Source organism: Lineus longissimus, chromosome 3 (genome assembly GCF_910592395.1).
Source record: "Lineus longissimus chromosome 3, tnLinLong1.2, whole genome shotgun sequence".
Lineage (NCBI taxonomy): Eukaryota > Metazoa > Nemertea > Pilidiophora > Heteronemertea > Lineidae > Lineus > Lineus longissimus.
In genome coordinates, this window is record NC_088310.1 from 13,932,134 (window position 1) to 13,954,279 (window position 22,146).

Below are 22,146 nucleotides of genomic sequence, written 5' to 3' on the forward strand. Positions count from 1 at the left end.
TTAAGGGACTTGGGGGTCAGGCATTATCATTCAGAGTAAAACTTGATTGCTAATGGGCGGTTCCTAGCCGATACCCTAGTGCCATGTTTAAACTGCACATTTGCGAGTGACCCTTAATATCTATTTCCTCAAACTTACCATCCTTACTAAGACATCGCCATCGTGTTTTCCAGCATCCGAACGCACATTCTATCTTTTGTCGTATTCTCCGATGATAGATGTTAAATCTTCGTTCCGCATCATCCTGGGGGTATCGAACTGGTGTAAGTAGATACGGTCTGAGGGGATAGCCTCTGTCTCCAAGTAAATACCCATTCCATGGAAATGGCACATTTTCCTCCAGAAGATCATGTAACCCCGAGTGGGCCCAAACGAAAGCATCGTGTGTTGCGCCTGGCCAACGAGCCACGATATTGGTAAACCGGAAGTCATGTGTGCAAACACCTTGCACATTAATCGCGTGGTACCCCCTCCGACACACATAGGCTTCTTCATTTATTGATGGACATTTGATCTGGACTAAACTTCCATCAACACAACCGAGAACATTTGGTATCCTGTGTCTGTTGCCAAGGAACCCTTCCATGATGTCTTGCTGAGATGCCTGATCTTCTGGAAATGAGATGAAGTACCTTGCTCTTCTTTGTATTGCTGCCGAGACCCTCTCCACTATACGTGATATAGTGGGCTGGCTTAGCCCAACAGTGTCCCCCTTAAGCAGTTGGAATGTCCCTGAGGCGAAAAATCTGATGGTGCTCAATATTTGCAAGTTCGCCGGTACAGCGTGGTTCCTCCTTGTTGGGTGTGATACATCATCTTCTAGTAGATTTATCACTTCTAATAAAACTGGGCGAGGCATCCGATATCTCTGTAACAGATCAATGTCATCATAGGCATCCAGGGGATGTAGTCTGTCTCTGGAAAGTCTTTGTCGTCGCCAGGCACGTCGATGGTTTTCTTCGGCTGCCATCAGTTCTCCTGCCATCGTGTCGAAATGAATGGCAAACACTGAACACTAGGCCTACTATTTACGTCTAGTCGCGACCACACTTAAAGTTGCGAGGGCGCTATGTCGTGAACCTCAAGTTACGTGGCTGTTAAGTAACCACGCAACTTCGAAAGAAGACGGATTCAATCAAGCGTTGTGCTTCCCATGTAAACTCCAATGCATTTTGTAATCTAAGAGTTGTTCTTAGGCCTACTCTTACGAGGATGCCGTAAGTTGTGTTTGCGGGTATGATTAGGGTGACATCTTAGAGGGCCTTTATGAATACGACCCCTGATGCTCAGTCAAGTTAAACCTGGTGCAATAGGGAGCCCAAAAAATATAGATTTATAACATTTGACAAGCTCAGGTCACTCAATCTGAGCTCCTGGGGACATTTTGTGGTAATTTCCAAAGCAAATAAACAAATAAAGAAAAATCTGTGTTTATCTATCTGCCAGCAATTTTTCACACGAGCAGTAATTTAGTGTGCTTGTTTTCCAGAGGTGACTGTGGCAAACTTGGGTGCAAGATGCGGCGTTCATTGATCAAGGGAAAACTTTGTCTTCATTTTAAACATATATTGAAACAAGTATATACAACAGTTAGGGTTAACAAATACAGTGCACGAGCTTTAACGGTACTTCCACGAATAAGTTCCTATAATGTCTCGATTCCAGTACATATATCGTGTCCGTGAGTTTCAGAGTATTCCACGCGGACGTTGGTTTTGTGGTGGTGAACAAGCTGTATAAGAGAACAAACCAAGTCTTAATCAAACTGTTACAAGACACCTATCTACGAAATGCGAAATAACCGACCGAAAATGGGAAATTCTGACGTTACTTACGTGATCCCAGATCTTTTTTATCAGAAAATACAGCCAGATCCCTGTCTGGTCTAACACAGCCAAAGGTCTGCACGCTCGGCCTCTGTCAACATAACTCAAGCACCATAGGGCCAAGGCCTAGCAAGCCTCTAAACATGGTAAACAGCATTACCTAATCATATTGATCATATTGACTTAGGTATTAACCACCTATGCACAATAGGGGTTCTACTTTCTACTATTTTGTCACAGTGACCCTTTTTAAACAAATGAAAAAATGAAACTATCATAGCTTCAGACATCAAACATAACTTATTTTTCGTCACTGCACCTGTTCTTGAACTGGGCATTAAACTTTATAGGGGAATATTTTGTTATTTTTCAGTAAGTCTTTGGAAATTGCTGAAAAAAGCTCGATTTTCTTAATTTATAGCCAATTTCAGAACTCATAAGTTGACCAAGAACAAAGGAAGCTAGGGCCAATTATGAATTATTGATCCTTGATCCAAGCATTTAGGGGCGATACAACTGTATAACTGCAAAATGAGAAAAAAAATGCTGTTACACTAGTCAAGTCGAGGTCCTCTCAAGCCTACCAAGCTGCTGTAGTGGCAACTTGGATGGGGCTCATAAAAAGTTTCAGGTCATTATTGCAGCCAGTAGGGGTAAAAGGGCTAAATGGCAAAAATATTGTCTGCCTTTGCCCAATAGGAGCTATAAATGGCACCAAATTGAAAGAACTAGAGGCCTATCGGCCAGGGAGCTTCCCTTATCTGTTCACATAACAAGCTGAAGATTGCTACAGTAGGTACATCTTTCAATACTAGTTGTGATTGTCCCTTTAACAATCCAGCAGACGCATGGTCACTATCAAGTACACAACCAGTAAATGCACTCTGGGCTTTTAACATCCAAGCCTTTGACGACAGAATGCTCTAGTAGATGCATGGTTACAACATTGGAATGACCAGTTAATATGGTCCAGACCTTGGGAAGATTCAAGATGGCGATTTTTGCGAAGTTCTGGAAATACTTTCGAATATATAAATAAGATGAAATGGTCCAGGGACCATGGAAGCACTTGTTTACCTCTGCAAAAGTATTTTAAATTCAAAGTGTTGGATGCTTCTGGCTAGTTTCACTAGTTTTGATTTCACTGAGTAATATTATTCTTCTCGGCTCAATGACACAAAAGAAATTTATCGGTACCATCTTAGTAGAATTTTGGTTATAAAGTTGACATAATTTCAGGGTTATTGAAGTGTGAAGATGTCACATGGAAATTGGTTGACATCTGTTCAACAGTTTAGAAGTAATAGGACGACGGACTCCGGATACCACGGTATTGTATAAGCTCCCAAGAGTTGAGCTAAAAACCAAACGAGTGTGTTTTTTTTAGCAGAAGTATCACATGAGAGGTTTCCGAGGGCCAAGACAACCTTGAGTGTGATATTTCTGCTAAAAAAATACACGAGGGTCGTTTTCTGTTTATAATATCACTGTTTGCCACTACTGCGATTATTTTGAGGGATTTTTAGCTCGAATAAATCAAATTTTTTGGTCCCGTGAATTGAAGACCCAAAGTGCGCCTCGTGTCGCAATGATATAAAATCTACAGCTGCGTTACCACAACAGTGACAACAATGTACCTCCGACCCCTGTTGTAAAGTTCTCAACAACGATGCATGGCATCGCAGGGATTCTCTACCGCGTCACAGAGGTCATCCATGTGATACAACCAGATGATCCGAAAAAAAATATCACACGGCTAGGTGGCACGCTTAACAATCCACAGGAACAATCGAATCAAATTGTTTTGCCAAGCTGCAAGGTCGATTATAATGATGGCCTAGGCATGCGATAAATGTACATGGCTGAACTGTTGGTGATCACGTCCAAAGTCTGCATGCAAATATTCGCTATGCGAATCTGGGCAAAAATTTGCCTGGTCGAATATCGCAACACTCATTCGCTTCCAAATTGCTCCCTGCTTCGGCGATTCTATTTTGATCACGCTAATTCAGCACGTATCGAGCCAGTTCGATGGATGAACAAACATATAGCAGTGACGCTTTGGGTCTGAAATTAACTTTTAGGTTCGATCGATTTGTTTGCGTCACGTGACAGCATTTTTCCACCGATAAAACAAGGCGAAAATTGTTGCAATATCGGACAAGAGCCACCAATTTTGTAAAATTGCTCAATTATCGCCTGGATTGATTTTTGGGGTGAAATCGAAGAATAGGGGCGATTGTGGGCGAATTTCGCATCTGACATATCAGTGATTTCATATAATTGCCATGCATTTGGACGTGATCACTAATGTGCAGACAAATGCCATAGCAGAAATCTGACAACCTGACAACCTGTAGACGGAACAAAAGAGTTCAAGCACAGTTTCCTAGAATGAATCAAGCAAGAGAAAAGTAGTAGATTTGGGTTAATTATTGCTGCTTAAGCCCCAACTGTCCTTCCCAAACCTTTCTGAGATGTCCTGCGGGTTCAAAGCTCAATTGTCAGATGCATTAGAAAGCAAGATCGAGAATGCACTAAACAAGCCATTGGTGCTGGATAAAAATAGCAGCTACGGTATCTGAGTGGACATTAGGCTTTATTCATCTTTTTGATTCGACACCCAAAAGCCTGGACAAACTTGATCACATCCAGACCATGGTTACTTCGGAGGAATGGGTGGCTTTTTACATCAATAGGTTTATTCTTCTCCTGTTTCAACAGCCACTATACTTCTGAAAATATTTGAAGGTTTAACTTTTTTTTCCTTACTCTTAGGTTTGAAAACAAGCATAGCGTTGAATGTCCCCCGTTGCTGTTGGGTGTTTTTTGAAAAATGTGTAGTTTGAATAAAAATTTGGTGAAGATAAGACGAATATTAAGCGAGTTCTAACACTTTAGGTCTTTTTTGTTTTGGCCCCCCTGGTAGCCAAATCAAGAATCAAACTCAGCCGATTTTTCAACGCGACACACCTTTGTCCTGCCCTCTATCAGTACACCAAATTTCAATCCAAAATATTCTGTCGTTCAGAAGTTACAGAGCGGAAGGGAATTTTCATGATTTTCAGGAAGCGCCCCCTATAGGGCAGAAAAATAGCATCGCAAAGCGAGCATAACCCCTCAGCCTATTAAGGTTGAAGGTGAGATAATGGTGAAGTTGGCTAAGTGGAGTGGCTAGTTTGCATATGGAAATTATAATAGTGGAAACCTATTTTGAGGATGTGAGCGTAGCGGCCATAATGAATTTCGAATCGCGCCGAATTTCGAAAGGAACCTTTCCCTTACAAAACTGCATTAGGCCTACGCCCACTAAAAATTTATTCCATCCTCCAAGCCGTGCTCCTCGAAATTGACGGAAACTGATTTCAAGCACGTTGGCCTGGTGACCATATTGAGAATCAGAACGAGCCGATTTTCGAAAGGAACCTTCCTCTAGTCACCCCAACGTACAAACCAAAAATGAATTTGATCGGACGAACGGTTCTCCTCGAAAATTGACGGAAAAAGATTTCAAGCACGCCGCCCTAGTGGCCATATTGATAATCAGAACGAGCCTGTTTTCAAAGGAACCTCGCTCTAGTCACCCTCAGCGTACATACCAAATATGAATTTAATCGGACAAACGGTTCTCCTCGAAATTGACGGAAACTGATTTCAAGCACGCCGCCCTGGTGACCATATTGAGAATCAGAACGAGCCGGTTTTCGAAAGGAACCTTCCTCTAGTCACCCCCAACGTACATACCAAAAATGAATTTGATCGGACGAATGGTTCTCCTCGAAATTGACGGAAACCATTTTCAAACACGCCGCCCTGGTGGCCATATTGATAATCGGAACGAGCTTGTTTTCAAAGGAACCTCGCTCTAGTCACCCTCAGCGTACATACCAAAAATAAATTTGATCGAACGAACGGTTCTCCTCGAAATTGACGGAAACCGATTTCAAGCACGCCGCCCCAGTGGCCATATTGACAATCGGAACGAGCCTGTTTTCAAAGGAACCTCGCTCTAGTCACCCTCAGCGTACATACCAACAAGAGGCCCAAGGACCTGGCGCTCAGCTGGATGACCTAATAACATAGGACTGAGGGTGTAAAGTAGTAAATATCGGCTTTATACTACTGTTTGAAGGTCAAGATAACACGTTATACCACTAAAATTTCCAATGCAGAGCTGCCAGCTGGATGAAATATGATTGAACTAATCAGCCATGGTATGTAAATATTACAGGAGGCAACGGAAGATATCCCTAGTTCAGTATGTTGTATCGGTAGCTTTACAGAAAGAAGTGTCAGAGAGGATGAGACTTCTCCGTGGACAACTGTGGTATGTCCAGGCTGGGTTGTACAGCACAAGGATACAAAATGCTGTCTGTAATTGAGAGGTATCCTGATTAAACAGAGGTCAAAAAATAAATAGAAATTATCAGTTTGGGACTAACACCACTGTCTTTTTTTTATAATAAGGTAGGGATTACAGGAGTCAACAAAATTAATTTTATTGAGAGAAATTGACCTGTCCTGCAGGTGATTGGAATTTACAATACAAAGCTAAGTACAGAGCTAAGTACATCTGATGCCCAGTTTGGGTTCAAGGCAGGTCTCTCCACAGCTACGTGTAGCACGGCTATAAATGAAGTAATTAATTATTATAACGGTTGCAACACCGCAGTGTATTGCGTAATGCTTGATGCAAGCAAAGCATTTGATTGTGTTCATTTTGTGAAGCTATTTCGAATTTTGATCAAAAAAGGGCTATGTCCATTAGCGGCTAGGCTATTAGCCAACATCTACACACAACAACGTGTACAGGTTCAGTGGGGGAAGCATATGTCTGGTGAATTTACTGTATCCAATGGAGTTAAGCAGGGTGGGGTGCTCTCCCCCGTTCTTTTTGGAATTTATCTGGATGAGCTTATTACGAGTATAAAAACTGACGGTTTCGGCTGCCAGGTTGGCAACATTTTTTGCGGTGTATTTGCATATGCCGATGATGTTATTCTCTTAGCACCATCGTTCTATGGGTTAAATAAGATGCTAAACACGGCTCGTCAATTTTCTATTGAATTCAGAATATCCTTCAACGCATCTAAGAGTAGATATTTAGTCTTCGGGTCACATGACCCGCCAGGGAAGATTGTATTTGAGGGTTCAAATTTCTAATGAAGAAATTCATTTGGGCATTCTTCTTGGTCCTGATGTTCGTCGGAGGAGGGTTCAGGGTTTAGTTACTGATCTGTACAAACGGACCAACATGCTTATGGCTCAGTTTAGGTACACCAACTTTGAAATCAGATATAAGTTATTCAAAAGTTTTTGTATGCCGCTGTATGGTTACCAGTTGCTAGATTGTTCAAAACCATACATGGAAGAATTGTATATTGCATGGCGTAAATGTATTCGTCAGACTTTGTGTTTGCCATATCGCACTCATAATGACCTGTTACCAGCCATTATAAAGGACTGTAGCATTCAAACTCAATTGGAGAAAAGGTTCGTAAAATTCATCAAAGGACTGCGGAAATCAGGAAATACACTCGTAAAGGTTACAGTTGGATTATTATTTGCCGGGAGCGTCTCATCAGTGGGGAAAAGTCTAACTATGGTGTTACAAAAGTACAACTGGAATAGGGATCAGCTGCCTGATGAATGTATAATGCTAAGGGACATCAATAGGGAATTTTGGGGATTGGGGCATAATAGGGTTGCCATCCAAGTTAGGGAATTGCTTGAAATGCGGGAGGCAGGGAATCATATTCTCACAAAAGAGGAAATAGACATGATAATTAACTTTTTGTGTACAGGTTGATTTGATGGAGTATTGTTTTTGGTGTTAGTTTTATTGTGATAGTTCAAGATACTAATGTAACTTATTCAGGATCATCTCCAAGAATGAGAGGTTTTCGGGTTCGACTCTCAGTCTTACCTTTTACTTTGTTTGCCTTATCGTAAACTTGTATTTGCACCCAACTCTGTATTGTCTTATTGCACCTTATTTTTTGTTATCTGTACAACGGAAAGTACTACGAATAAACATATATATAAAGGGTCGTTTTTCATGACATTGTGCTCTACTGCGTATCCCTAGTGAGTCGATCTTGAACCAATCTATCCTTGGCGCAGACAGGTTCAAATTGGCTATATCTTGAATAGATTGAATTGCGATGAAAATCTAATGCAATAAAGGAGCATTATCGAAGAGACAAATTAATCAAACCAATTGTCCACAGACTCGGACCCTGAAATGGCATGATGTATGCGTGCATATAAAAGTGTATCAATTGGTCCCATAGAGATGATGAGGCAATGTCAATATGCCTTGTTCCTTAGTCAGCAATACGCCCCTTTTTATACAGAGAAGAAGGAGAACCCAGATAGGCCTTCACATGTCGGCTTCCAAATGGCTACAACCAACTGTACTATCACTACCACTAATTTAAAATGTGTGCTCCTCCTACATGTAGCAATGTCTCGGCCAAAAAGGCACTTAGTCGACAGGCAAGCTAGAAGTTCAGCACCGTGAGCAGCTCCTTGGTAAGGCCATGTCAGGTTACGCGCGCCTCTTCAGATACATCAAGTATTGAAAGCTGTGGTGAGCTGAGCACATAAAAAGACCATGGTCACCTTAATTTGAAAATCCCTTCATAATCACGGGCTACTTCTGACTAAAACAGCACAATAGACCACCAATTTGACCCCAGCTCCTAACTGCGGGAAAACCCAAGTCCAGCAACCAAAAGTACCAAAAATACATTTTTGTTTACATTTGAACTGTAAACATGCGTTTGTTTACAATTTCATTTCCCGCGAAATCTCGAAAATCCGGTGACCTGCAATCGTGGATTGAAAATAACATTAACCTGGGTTCAGCAGGTCAGCAGGTATACCGGCTGTTCCAATCATCCGCCTACAGCCAGCTGTTCAAAAGGTAATGTTATTCACCCCACAGGGAGTGCAGGTAATTGATTAAGCCCCTGCATAACTTAACAGCAATGGCTTGGCTTCTGTGAGTGGTAAGGAGTTTTTTTATGGGAGTGTGGTGAGCGCACGCCGCAGGATTGTGTATAGTGGCCCTTTAAGGGTGGTACTTGGGCGTAGTAGCGGTCGCGAGTTGGGTGTGTGATATTGTTTTTGTGACCCGTGTCAAGACCGGCGGTCTAATTGCAATTGTCACAGATAATAGTTACATTAAAAGCGTATAAGTCGCATACAAGTGTTGGTAAGTTTTGTGTTCAACCCCGTGTGTGTTCCAGGAGTAACATTATTGTGTTGCTTAAAACGTCTACTTTTTACTCATGTAAGAATCACTAATAATAACTTCAACTTATTTTCTGGTTATGATAACACAACACGCATCTTCATGATCATGATCGCCTTGGACGCACAACCTAACCACATATCAATCCGCCCCGACGATCGACACATCAATTCGATTCGATAACACTCGATAAAGTTTGATAAGTAAACTAGAACTGAGATTTCACAGGAGCACTTGTGAATTCATGACTCCAGGGTTGTTTTGAGGGCGATATCGTAAGAGTTGGTCTTGAGTATGGGGACCTGAAGGTCCGTGTGAGGCACCTGGGCCACGGAGAGAAGACTAGTTGAACGGTCGATGGGATCTGACACGGACACTACTATTGATCTCATTATATGAATACCATTTAATTACAAAGAAGTGAAAACAGATCATATCATATTCCTTGGCATAAATTGAAATAGGAGTGCGGGAACAAGGTTTTTTTAGCAGGAGGAAAGCGAGAACATTTTGCGCCGTCGTATTCCGATTTGACTGGTTAGTGGTGAAATCTGCTTTTAATTTTGCAAATTAACATATTCGTTTTTATAGTTCTAACGTTGTCTGAATTAAAGATGCTTTCCCAATGCTTGACTGGTCTGGCAAGAGGCATTGCCAGGAAAACGTGACGTCATTTTAGCCATTCTTCTTACCGCACGCCCCGCCCTCTCCGTAAAACTTCCTGACATGGTGTGAAGTGGGAGGGCGCACAATGGGAACCACACTGCCGCGATGTTAATAGTTTCTATTTATAGAATTCAGCGGAAGAGATTTAAGGCACGGAAAAAGTAGATTAACTCGGCTTATCTCAATGGATTTTACCCAGGAATGTTTTCAAGGCGAGAGAAACATCTGATTTAAGTACTGCGCTTATTAGATTTCATGTTCATGCCGAAGATTGGCCTAAAACGTGGACGAAAAGAGTGCATTATCGAGTGTTGGAGAGGTCACGTGATTGGACGAGAAACCTGAGCGAAAACAATACTGACTCCAGCTCCCAGAGGGAGGAGCGCGGCTGGAGTTATAAAAAAGTTTTCGTGCTTTTAGCTGTCAACATCAATGGCTATAATATACTCCTGCAGAATAGTAGAACTAATAGAACTAATTTCCGAAGTTTCCATTAGTTTGAACACAAATCAGAACATCACCCATCAGCTGGACTCGGATCTGCATAAATTACGATAAATAATGAGGTCGTCGCTTCAATTTCGCAAAGAAAGTTGACTCCATTCGAATGTTGTTTTGACCAAATTCCGTTGAACTCATTGTTATGAGGGAATTTAAAACATTCTCGTTGATCTTTCCTATAAACGTGTGAAGTTTCGTACCAAAATACATTTCCGTAAAGGCTTAAAAAAGAAAATTTGTCACTTACAAAATCATCGCTCCGGTAGAAATAAAAAGGTCACCGCCATTTTCTTGATGATAGTACTCCAGGTAACCTCGGCGGGAAATTTAAAGCGGATGTATAGACTTCATAAAGATCTTCACAAAAATTGTATCAAAGTCCCGAAAATCGATGGAATTTTGTCCCGACTTCTCTTATATACATAGATACCACCATTATACATCGTTTTGTCAAAAATGTGATATGTGCATGCTGCGTTGGAAAAACGACGCACAATTGTTTACAGATGGACTGACTGACCGACTGACTGACTGACTGACTGACTGACTGACTGACTGACTGACTGACTGACTGACTGACTGACTGACTGACTGCCTGACTGACTGACTGACTGACTCGCTGACATCGAACCATTTTACAAGCTCTGCTGACTACAACAGCTGAGCTAAAAATGAATTTAATCGGACAAACGGTTCTCCTCGAAATTGACGGAAACCGATTTCAACCACGCCGCCCTGGTGACCATATTGAGAATCAGAACGAGCCGGTTTTCGAAAGAAACCTTCCTCTAGTCACCCCTAACGTACATACCAAAAATGAATTTGATCGGACGAACGGTTCTCCTCGAAATTGACGGAAACCAATTTCAAACACGCCGCCCTGGTGGCCATATTGACAATCGGAACAAGCCCGTTTTCGAAAGGAACCTTCCTCAAGTCAACCCCAATGTACTTACCAAAAATCGAATTTTTTGTCAAAGCCATTCTCCTAGAAATCGACGGAAACCAAGTAGCAGACGCCCGCCCGCCCGGACGGACGGCGCACGGGACGACAATACCCCTCTAACCCATTTGGGCTGAGGGGTAAAAATGCATGACTCTAAAAACCCGGGTGATATATCGTGTACCTTTGTTAGCTTAGTCTATCATAAAAATATGGTAAATATCGGACAAATATTAAGCGAGTTCTAACAGTGTTTTTGGTTTTGGTCCCCTAGCGGCCAAATGGAGAACCAAACCCGGCCGATTTTTCAACTCGACACACCTTTGGCCCACCCTCTATCAGCACACGAAACTTTAATGCAAAATATTTTGTCGTTCAGAAGTTACAGAGCGGAAGGGAATTTTCGTGATTTTCAGGAAGCGCCCCCTATAGGGCAGAAAAATGGATCAAACTAAAAAACCGGGTGATATATCGTGTACCTTTGTTAGTTCAGTCTACCATAAAAATTTGGTGAAGATCAGACGAATATTAAGCGAGTTCTAACACTTTATGTGTTTTTTGTTTTTGCCCCCTGGTGGCCAAATGGAGAATCAAACTTGGCCGATTTTTTTGTGCTCACCTCATGTGGAGTAAAGATGGATGAAGAGCATGGTATTGTGTCATGTAGTGTTAGGTTTGATGTAGATCCAACCAATTACAATTTCCCCAAAATGGCCAATTTATAATACATTTGACCTCTGTGACCTTGAAAAGTAGGTCAAATCAAAAAAGACCCGGGTGACACATCGAATGGTCGTTAGAATTAGATGTACCTATGATATAAAATTGGAGCCAATCGGACAAGTAATTAAGGAATAATAGCATTTTGAAGAATTTTGGATTTGGCCCCCTCCCTGGAGGCCAAACGGCATATCAGATTGGACCAAACTTCGGTACCTGAGATCACCTGACCAAGGGGTACATGTGTACTCAATTTGTGATCAATAGTCATTGAGGTTAAGAAACGTGCCATAGTTTTGGTCTGACGGTCAATTTACGCCATTTGACCTCTGTGACCTTGAAAAGTAGGTCAAATTAAAAACCTGTGTGACATATACTGTATGGTGGTTGATGTACCCATGATATCAAATTGGTGGCAATCGGGCAAGAAGTTAACGAATAATCACATTTTTAAGGTTTTGGGATTTTGCCCCCTGGTGGTCAAGTGGTGAATCATATTGGACTGAACTTCGGTCCCTAAGATCACCTGACTAAGGGGTAAATGTGTACCAAATTTGGGATCAATAGTCATTGCAGTTTAGAAATGTGCCATAGTTACATCCTAACGGGCAATTTACGCCATTTGACATCTGACCTTGAAAAGTATGGTCAAATCAAAAACCCATATGATATATGATGTATCCTTGCTAGGAGTACCTACCATAAATTTTTATTGAAAACGGATCATTAATAAGAGATATATTACACTTTTTATGTTTTCAGTTTTGGCCCCCTGGTGGCCAAGTCATGAACCTGACTGACCGAAATTCAGTGTCAGAATACCTCTGACCTAGTGGGTCATGTGTACAAAGTTTCAGGTTCATTGCACTAGCCGTTAAGAAACGTGCCACAGGATACGACGACGACGACGGACACAGGGCTATTGTATAGACTCCCCTAACGATGAGCCAAAAACAAGATTTTTGTTAATCTTCACCCTCAAAGGGTCAATGAATTCCTATCATGCATATTTCTTTCCCATTCCCTGAAGCCGGCGGAATTCCGCAACGTCATTTGAATTTCACCTCGTCAACAGGGTCAGTGAGGGCAGTGAAGGCAGTGTTGTTACTTTCGATTTTTTTCTGCCATTTTGTTTGGCATTTTTTCCCCCATTTTGTTTAGTGTTTGAAGCCACGTTAGGAAAAGATGATGAATCCTCGCAGTGTATTTTCTTATCTTCGAATAATAACAAGTAACGTCATCCGACACTGAGGTTGATTGGTGCTCTCACCGATTCGTCAAACAACAAGGAAAAATTGATATATATGCAGCAATACGTCAGAGTTGACGTCAAGGTGATGATCCATGCCTCGACAATACCCCTCTAATTTAGTTTCAAAATATCAAGCCTGGTACGAATCCTTCTACCTAGGAACAACTCTGCTGGTGAGACTCTAGTCATAGTATGTGAAGTTGACCTATATGTCCTGAGAAACCTACACAATTTCTGATGTTATTGTACTTGATTCAGCTTTAGCCCTCTTCACTATCTTTGCAAGTTCTCACAAATCTTTCAGCAGTACCATTTGAGCTTGGGTGGTATGGTGCCACCAACACATGTCCAATACCATTATGAGTTTAAAAAGGTGTTCAAACTCTTTTGAAGTAAACAGGAGCCCATTATCGCTCACCAACTCTTCTGGTAAGCCATATGAACAGAACAACTCCCTTAGCACTTCAATTGGTTTCCTGCTTGTAATACTCTTCATTGGCTTTACCTCAGGTCATTTGGATCTAGCATCCACAACAATCAAGAGTTAATAATTAAAAATGGTGCTGCAAAATCTATGTGGACCCTTTGATATTACCTAGAAGGCCAAATCCAAGGATTTGTGTGGTTGAAATGTTTGTCTTGTACCTTTTGACAAGTAGAACAACCATGTAGTGTATTTTCAATATGCTCATCTAACCCAGGCCACCAGCAGTGAATTCTGGCCAGAGCCTTCATTCTGACTACTCCTGTGAACGCGCCCAAAATCAATAGGGACCCTTTGACCCACTAGGCCTACACCCCCTAAAAATTTCAAGACGTGGCGGCCGGAAACCACCCAAGTACATAATGCCCCCAGTATGGTGGGGGCATAATAAAATTACTTTTGAGCCATTTTTTCAAATGAAAGACGGACCATCCGAGCAATGCAGCATGTATACAATGCATACATCGTTTCATGATTAAATTGTATACCATAGGCAACACGCCACACAATGCTGGCATGGCAAATCAAATGTCACAGGGTTCTTTCAAAAGATGTTGTAAAACACATAGGTAATTCTGAAACTTCGTTCTGTACACCTTCAATATTCTCACAAAAACAGTCATTAAACCATTTGATTTTTAAATGTCTAGTTTTCCCAAAACTTTGTGGACACAGCACCTGGGTTCTCTAGTCTCTAACCCTTTAGCCCCTGTACAACTGGATCGGATCATCAGGGCGGATCTGATCCGCCCTGATGATTACTCCCTATAAGACCGGATCAGCCCAATAACTTAGGGGATTCCCCATGGCCACAGTATAAACTGGTGAGTGAGACTAACCTCGTTTCTGGATAGCAGGGGCACTTCTGTGTTGATTCCACTTAAGATTTTCATATGCTGTTGCGTAGCGCTTGGCTGAAATCTTCACTTGGAAGTTTGGGGACCAACTTTGTTGACAAGTTGCAGATCACGGCATTGTGTGCCGGTACAAAGGCCTATTCACGAGGTATTATTAGCATAGATGATGGATGTACTCCCAACAGCTTGAGAGCGATGAATTTGACGGTTTGTTCATGATCTTTCGGGTAGGGGTTCTGATATTCAGATCGATGGAGGAATTGACGTACGAGGGGGGTCCCAAAGAGGGCCTAAGATGGTCCGAAGTCATACCATTGCCTACAGTATGCATGTAACGTTACAGCATTGTTCCATGCATTGATCATGATCTTTTGGGTTCAGGCACCGTTAGTAGGATGCACGTGGTGCATATTGGCTCACTGTCTATAGTGACCAGTTAAAGTTGCATGGGTTTTTTAACCTCATTTTGCGATAACCTCGTTTGTCCATAAGGGCTGACCGATTCGGGCGCAATCGGCATCATTGGCTGTGTTTGGCATCATAGGTGTGTCTCGTGAAGTGATTTTGGACAACAAACCATCGTATATATCTGTTTTTTTCGTTTTTCCATGTAATTTTGCCACGCCCCTTTTCCAGGGTGTTATTCATATTGATTTATTATGGTCATATGTACGTACATTCGTACAAGGGGACGAGCTTACTATGTTCCAACAAATCGAGTACATTCGCAAAATGTTGATTTTTTGGAAGCGTGTGAGTAGTGCAAATCGGCCACAAACAATTTATTCCATTTGATTCCATCGACAAATATTTAAAGAAAAGAACGAATATCGTGCCAGTTCGATAGTTTCAGGTTTGATTAGTAAGGTTTGATCCGGGGGTGTGCTAATGATATGCTACATTAGCCGATAATCAACCTGGGATCGATGAAGTATTGCAGGTGTATGACTGTATGCAACTAAGCTTATGGTGAGCATTCGGAACGAGGTAATCACCGTAATTACCGTCATCCATTAATGTTTACATGGTGAATTCTGAAGTCAACGTATAGGCCGGACATCCTAAACAGCGACCACCAGCGTCCACCAGCGTCTACCAGGTTTCAAAGTTATCAAAATTATATTTTCTTGACATAAATCAATAATATTATCAGTGCAGTGCCCTAGTAAGCGCGCAGCGCCTTTAGGTTGGGGGGAAACCCCCCAAACCCCCTGGTTGGGAACCTGCTATAGTTCCTTCCGCCAATTTTTTGTTTTGATAGACAGTTTTCTCCGTGTATCGCTTTAGCAGTAACTCAACTCCATCATCATTAATAGCCGGCAAAGAAAGCCCCCCCCCTAACCCCCGTCCTTCTGACATGTTTTAGCTAGTGCATTGGGGGAAGGCCCGCTCACTGTCTATAGTGACCAGTTAAAGTTGCATGGGTTTTTTAACCTCATTTTGAGATAACCTCGTTTGTCCATAAGGGCTGACCGATTTGGGCGCAATCGGCATCATTGGCTGTGTTTGGCATCATAGGTGTGTCTCGTGAAGTGATTTTGGACAACAAACCATCGTATATATCTGTTTTTTTCGTTTTTCCATGTAATTTTGCCACGCCCCTTTTCCAGGGTGTTATTCATATTGATTTATTATGGTCATATGTACGTACATTCGTACAAGGGGACGAGCTTACTATGTTCCAACAAATCGAGTACATTCGCAAAATGTTGATTTTTTGGAAGCGTGTGAGTAGTGCAAATCTGCCACAAACAATTTATTCCATTTGATTCCATCGACAAATATTTAAAGAAAAGAACGAATATCGTGCCAGTTCGATAGTTTCAGGTTTGATTAGTAAGGTTTGATCCAGGGGTGTGCTAATGATATGCTACATTAGCCGATAATCAACCTGGGATCGATGAAGTATTGCAGGTGTATGACTGTATGCAACTAAGCTTATGGTGAGCATTCGGAACGAGGTAATCACCGTAATTACCGTCATCCATTAATGTTTACATCGTTCACTGCTTGCTTTCCATACAAAATCAGTAAGTTTTCAGATGTCGAGGTGATGGAAATACTCATCGAAGTGTCAATAAGTTGTCTGTGAATCGCTGGCAGCATTGATACCTGGTTTGGGTGACACTGACTGACAAAGTTGCACTTGCAGCCTGATGCGGATGGCATGAATTCTAAAGTCAACGTATAGGCCGGACATCCTAAACAGCGACCACCAGCGTCCACCAGCGTCTACCAGGTTTCAAAGTTATCACAATTATATTTTCTTGACATAAATCAATAATATTATCAGTGCAGTGCCCTAGTAAGCGCGCAGCGCCTTTAGGTTGGGGGGAAACCCCCCAAACCCCCTGGTTGGGAACCTGCTATAGTTCCTTCCGCCAATTTTTTGTTTTGATAGACAGTTTTCTCCGTGTATCGCTTTAGCAGTAACTCAACTCCATCATCATTAATAGCCGGCAAAGAAAGCCCCCCCCAACCCCCGTCCTTCTGACATGTTTTAGCTAGTGCATTGGGGGAAGGCCCCTCAACCCCCCTATTCCTCTCAATAAGTCCTTCTGAGCTGCTTACCCCGGGGCGCTTGAGTGGAACCTCCAAACCTTCATCAAGTTCATGATGGTGCAGGCCTTTGACACGTTTAACCCAGAGCGAGGAAGAGGTACTCCTTCGATGGTACCTTAACTGCAACCCTCAACCATCATTACCCTTCCTTTTCACTGGCATGATATTGGCAAGACTACCAAGAGGTCGTACTGGTGGCTTCCTTGAGACAATTGCTTGTGGTCGTACCTGGGCAACCAATTCAAGGGGTCAGGGATCAGGTTTTTCCCCCACCAACATGTTGCCGAATGGTTAATGCATAAAAAATTGGTTGGAAAGGGTTTTTGCAGGCCAAGAGACTTGAAGACACTTGACTCTTGAGGAACACCAGACTGATGAACAAAGAACCTGAAGAACATAGAACCCTCTTCATACCTGGGAGCATAAAAAGACTGCTAGCGAATATTGATTATTCTTTAGAAAAAACCAGAAGATCTGCAAAACTAATGGTACCCCATAAAAACATACATTCCTCCTTAAGGTGTCTTCGGATTCCATCACGGCCCATGTGGAATTCGTTCAAAAGGTTTATTGAAATCTCAAAATAAATTTTTTTTTTCTCGAACGCCTGCCCGTCTTTTGCTTCATTATTTCGGGATTATATCCATTTTAAGCATCTTTTGGATATTATCACTAAAGTATCAAAAATCAAAACACATATGTCGGGGGGGCAAACCCCCAGAAATTGACGTTTGATTAAAAAACAGTGAGAATAATCGTGTGGTTCTCTCTCGGAGCTCAGAATAGTCGAGTTGCTTCATTCGCGCGTTTATCTCTTCTGGCCGCCATTTTAAGTCAAATTCAAGCCATTTGAAACGAATCCATGGACTTGAGAAACATTGTTTACATTGGATAAGTCGTATGCACGTTAACCATAGTAGCGCTTCGCAGAAAAGCGCGCTTAAAATAGGTTATTTAAAACATATTTTGCAAGTTTTATTGCAATATATTGAAAAATAAGTGAATTATCTGTGCTAGAAGTCGGACCCATCATGCCCAATAAAATCCAGCGTCCACCAGCGTCCACCTAGTTTCAAAGTTATCCAAATTATATTTTCTTGACATAAATCAATAATATTATCAGTGCAGTGCCCTAGTAAGTGCGCAGCGCCTTTAGGTTGGGGGGAAACCCCCCAAACCCCCTGGTTGGGAACCTGCTATAGTTCCTTCCACAAATTTTTTTGTTTTGATAGACAGTTTTCTCCGTGTATCTCTTTAGCAGTAACTCAACTCCATCATCATTAATAGCTGGCAAAGAAATGGAAAATGTCCCCCCCCCCCCCGAAAGGTGTCCGGACTAGATAGTCTGGCACTCTGGCAGATTCTAATGTAAAGTGCAAGCTCTATTGAACTCGCGCAACTTTTCAATGTATTTCACTATTTTCAAACAAAGATTAGATTGCTTATGTAAACTCATTTTTATCATGTACATGTATTTTGCAATTAACGTAGCGAGAAGTCACCACTATAACAGATAAAACTTACATCAATACGCCTGCATGTTTCACTGGTAGAGTAACCTGGCCCACTAGCACTGGCTCCACTATGTCCACTTGCACTGGAACGACTACAACAATCGTTCGTGCCAACCAACAAAAAAATGTCCGAAAACGAAGACCATCTAATCCGCCGACATTTTTCTAACAAGCCGGCAGTTTCATAACCCTGGTATGCAAAAGTTATATGGCTCTTGAACGAACTCCCTAACGCCTCATTATCCACGTACTTCAAAATTGATGCGGAAAAAATTGCAGTACGCTTCTCGTTCTCCGACACTCCCGCCATTTTGGTTTTTTTCTTCCATAACCTCGGCGGACTAATTCCACATCGCCCGCGGAATGCCGAAGACATTAGAAACCTGCACACCAAACGTCGTCGGCTAACTGTACACCTTACGACTTTGCCTCCAGACGTAATATTATAGTAGGAGGAGTACACAGCTTCACACCACAAGTTTGTTGTGGCAATCTACGTCATCATGTCTTTAGTGGCCGCATCAGGGACACCATGCTAAGTCACATAAAGTGTGTCGTGGAGGTGTGTCCGCCAGACTACCGCGTGATTGGTTGACCTAGTTGATATCTGTGTCAATTTGTTGTTTTTGTGACGACCTATAATGACGAATCATCAGCAAGAGTATTGACTTGTCGTAGTGGCCGGTAAGGGCGATGGGACGAGGCCTTATCACTAAGTCTGTAGTGTAACTAGTTGCAACAACCCTTCTTGGTTTATGCACATTTTGCAGTATTTATACCCTAAAAGAAGCAAATGCTTTAAACACATATAATCTGTGCCTCTTAATGATTCAGCGATATCTAGAAATCATCACTTGCGTGTTTCCAGGGAATGTGAAGATTTTTTTCATATTTTTGCATTTTTCTCCAAATATAGGGTTTAAAATGTGCCTTTGCCTGATTATACTTCTAAGCTCTTCAGTTAGTACTCGCATTTTAGTCTGGTGGTCCGCCATCTTGGATTCAGTAAGTGAACCAATTGGTCCAGTCCCTGTACACATTGACAACATTATAGCAATCATTTCTCACAGTGAGCCATTATCGCTGAAGGGCTTGTTTCTATTATCTTCGCGCATTTCGTTGTCTTCTAGGGGCATAAGGGATGCCCAGGCAGATCGGGGCGGTCAGGGAACGGGACAGAAAAAGAATTTTATTTATTTCTGAGGCTTGTACAGTAGAACCTCTCTATTGAGGACACCCTCGGGATTGACAAGAGAGGTGTCCTGATTAGAGAGGTCAAATTGAATGGAAACAACCAATTTGGGACCAAAACTAGTGTCCTTAATAGAGAGGTTGTCCTTAGTAGAGAGGTGTCCCCTAAGGGAGGTTCTACTGTATATGTAAAATAATGGGCCTAAAACGAAATACTAACAAGAAGCTATTAGAACTGCAAGCCTAGGCCCCTATTCAGTTTATTCAATTCATTTACAGGAGAATGACATAGTCACAAATGATTATTTAAGGCATTTTATTGATTTTTGGTGTTGTCGTGGAGGGTTAATTTTCACACAAACAAAAAAATGTCCGAAAACGAAGACCATCTAATCCGCCGACATTTTTCTAACAAGCCGGCAGTTTCATAACCCTGGTATGCAAAAGTTATATGGCTCTTGAACGAACTCCCTAACGCCTCATTATCCACGTACTTCAAAATTGATGCGGAAAAAATTGCAGTACGCTTCTCGTTCTCCGACACTCCCGCCATTTTGGTTTTTTTCTTCCATAACCTCGGCGGACTAATTCCACATCGCCCGCGGAATGCCGAAGACATTAGAAACCTGCACACCAAACGTCGTCGGCTAACTGTACACCTTACGACTTTGCCTCCAGACGTAATATTATAGTAGGAGGAGTACACAGCTTCACACCACAAGTTTGTTGTGGCAATCTACGTCATCATGTCTTTAGTGGCCGCATCAGGGACACCATGCTAAGTCACATAAAGTGTGTCGTGGAGGTGTGTCCGCCAGACTACCGCGTGATTGGTTGACCTAGTTGATATCTGTGTCAATTTGTTGTTTTTGTGACGACCTATAATGACGAATCATCAGCAAGAGTATTGACTTGTCGTAGTGGCCGGTAAGGGCGATGGGACGAGGCCTTATCACTAAGTCTGTAGTGTAACTAGTTGCAACAACCCTTCTTGGTTTATGCACATTTTGCAGTATTTATACCCTAAAAGAAGCAAATGCTTTAAACACATATAATCTGTGCCTCTTAATGATTCAGCGATATCTAGAAATCATCACTTGCGTGTTTCCAGGGAATGTGAAGATTTTTTTCATATTTTTGCATTTTTCTCCAAATATAGGGTTTAAAATGTGCCTTTGCCTGATTATACTTCTAAGCTCTTCAGTTAGTACTCGCATTTTAGTCTGGTGGTCCGCCATCTTGGATTCAGTAAGTGAACCAATTGGTCCAGTCCCTGTACACATTGACAACATTATAGCAATCATTTCTCACAGTGAGCCATTATCGCTGAAGGGCTTGTTTCTATTATCTTCGCGCATTTCGTTGTCTTCTAGGGGCATAAGGGATGCCCAGGCAGATCGGGGCGGTCAGGGAACGGGACAGAAAAAGAATTTTATTTATTTCTGAGGCTTGTACAGTAGAACCTCTCTATTGAGGACACCCTCGGGATTGACAAGAGAGGTGTCCTGATTAGAGAGGTCAAATTGAATGGAAACAACCAATTTGGGACCAAAACTAGTGTCCTTAATAGAGAGGTTGTCCTTAGTAGAGAGGTGTCCCCTAAGGGAGGTTCTACTGTATATGTAAAATAATGGGCCTAAAACGAAATACTAACAAGAAGCTATTAGAACTGCAAGCCTAGGCCCCTATTCAGTTTATTCAATTCATTTACAGGAGAATGACATAGTCACAAATGATTATTTAAGGCATTTTATTGATTTTTGGTGTTGTCGTGGAGGGTTAATTTTCACACAAACCCATCTTTTCAGAAAAAAAACCCACTTTAGATGTGTAGAGTAGCATTATTAGTACAAGATAAACACAACTTGTAGTACATGGCTTTTACCTTTTCTATCTCTTTTTCCAAAAAGCTGAATGCACATAATTATACATAAACATGCTGAAACATTCATTGTCATGTAAGTTAATATCACGTCTTCTATCAGCCGTATTCAAATGTGGTTCCTGCTCCGTAACAAGAGGCCCAAGGGCCTGGCGCTCAGCTGGATGACCTAATAACATAGGACTGAGGGTGTAAAGTAGTAAATGTCAGCTTTATACTACTGTTTGAAGGTCAAGAGAACATGTTATACCACTAAAATTTCCAATGCAGAGCTGCCAGCTGGATGAAACATGATTGAACTAATCAGCCATGGTATGTAAATATTACAGGAGGCAACGGAAGATATCTCTAGTTCAGTATGTTGTATCGGTAGCTTTACAGAAAAGAAGTGTCAGAGAGGATGAGACTTCTCCATAGACAACTGTGGTATGTCCAGGCTGGGTTGTACAGCACAAGGATACAAAATGCTGTCTGTAATTGAGAGGTATCC

General features: G+C 41.9%; 1 protein-coding gene across 3 annotated transcripts in view; it reads right to left on the minus strand.

The window, feature by feature from the left end:
• LOC135485747 (BTB/POZ domain-containing protein 7-like) overlaps positions 1-22,146 on the minus strand; it is a 132,446-nt gene that overhangs the window by 13,676 nt on the left and 96,624 nt on the right. The window lies entirely within an intron of this gene.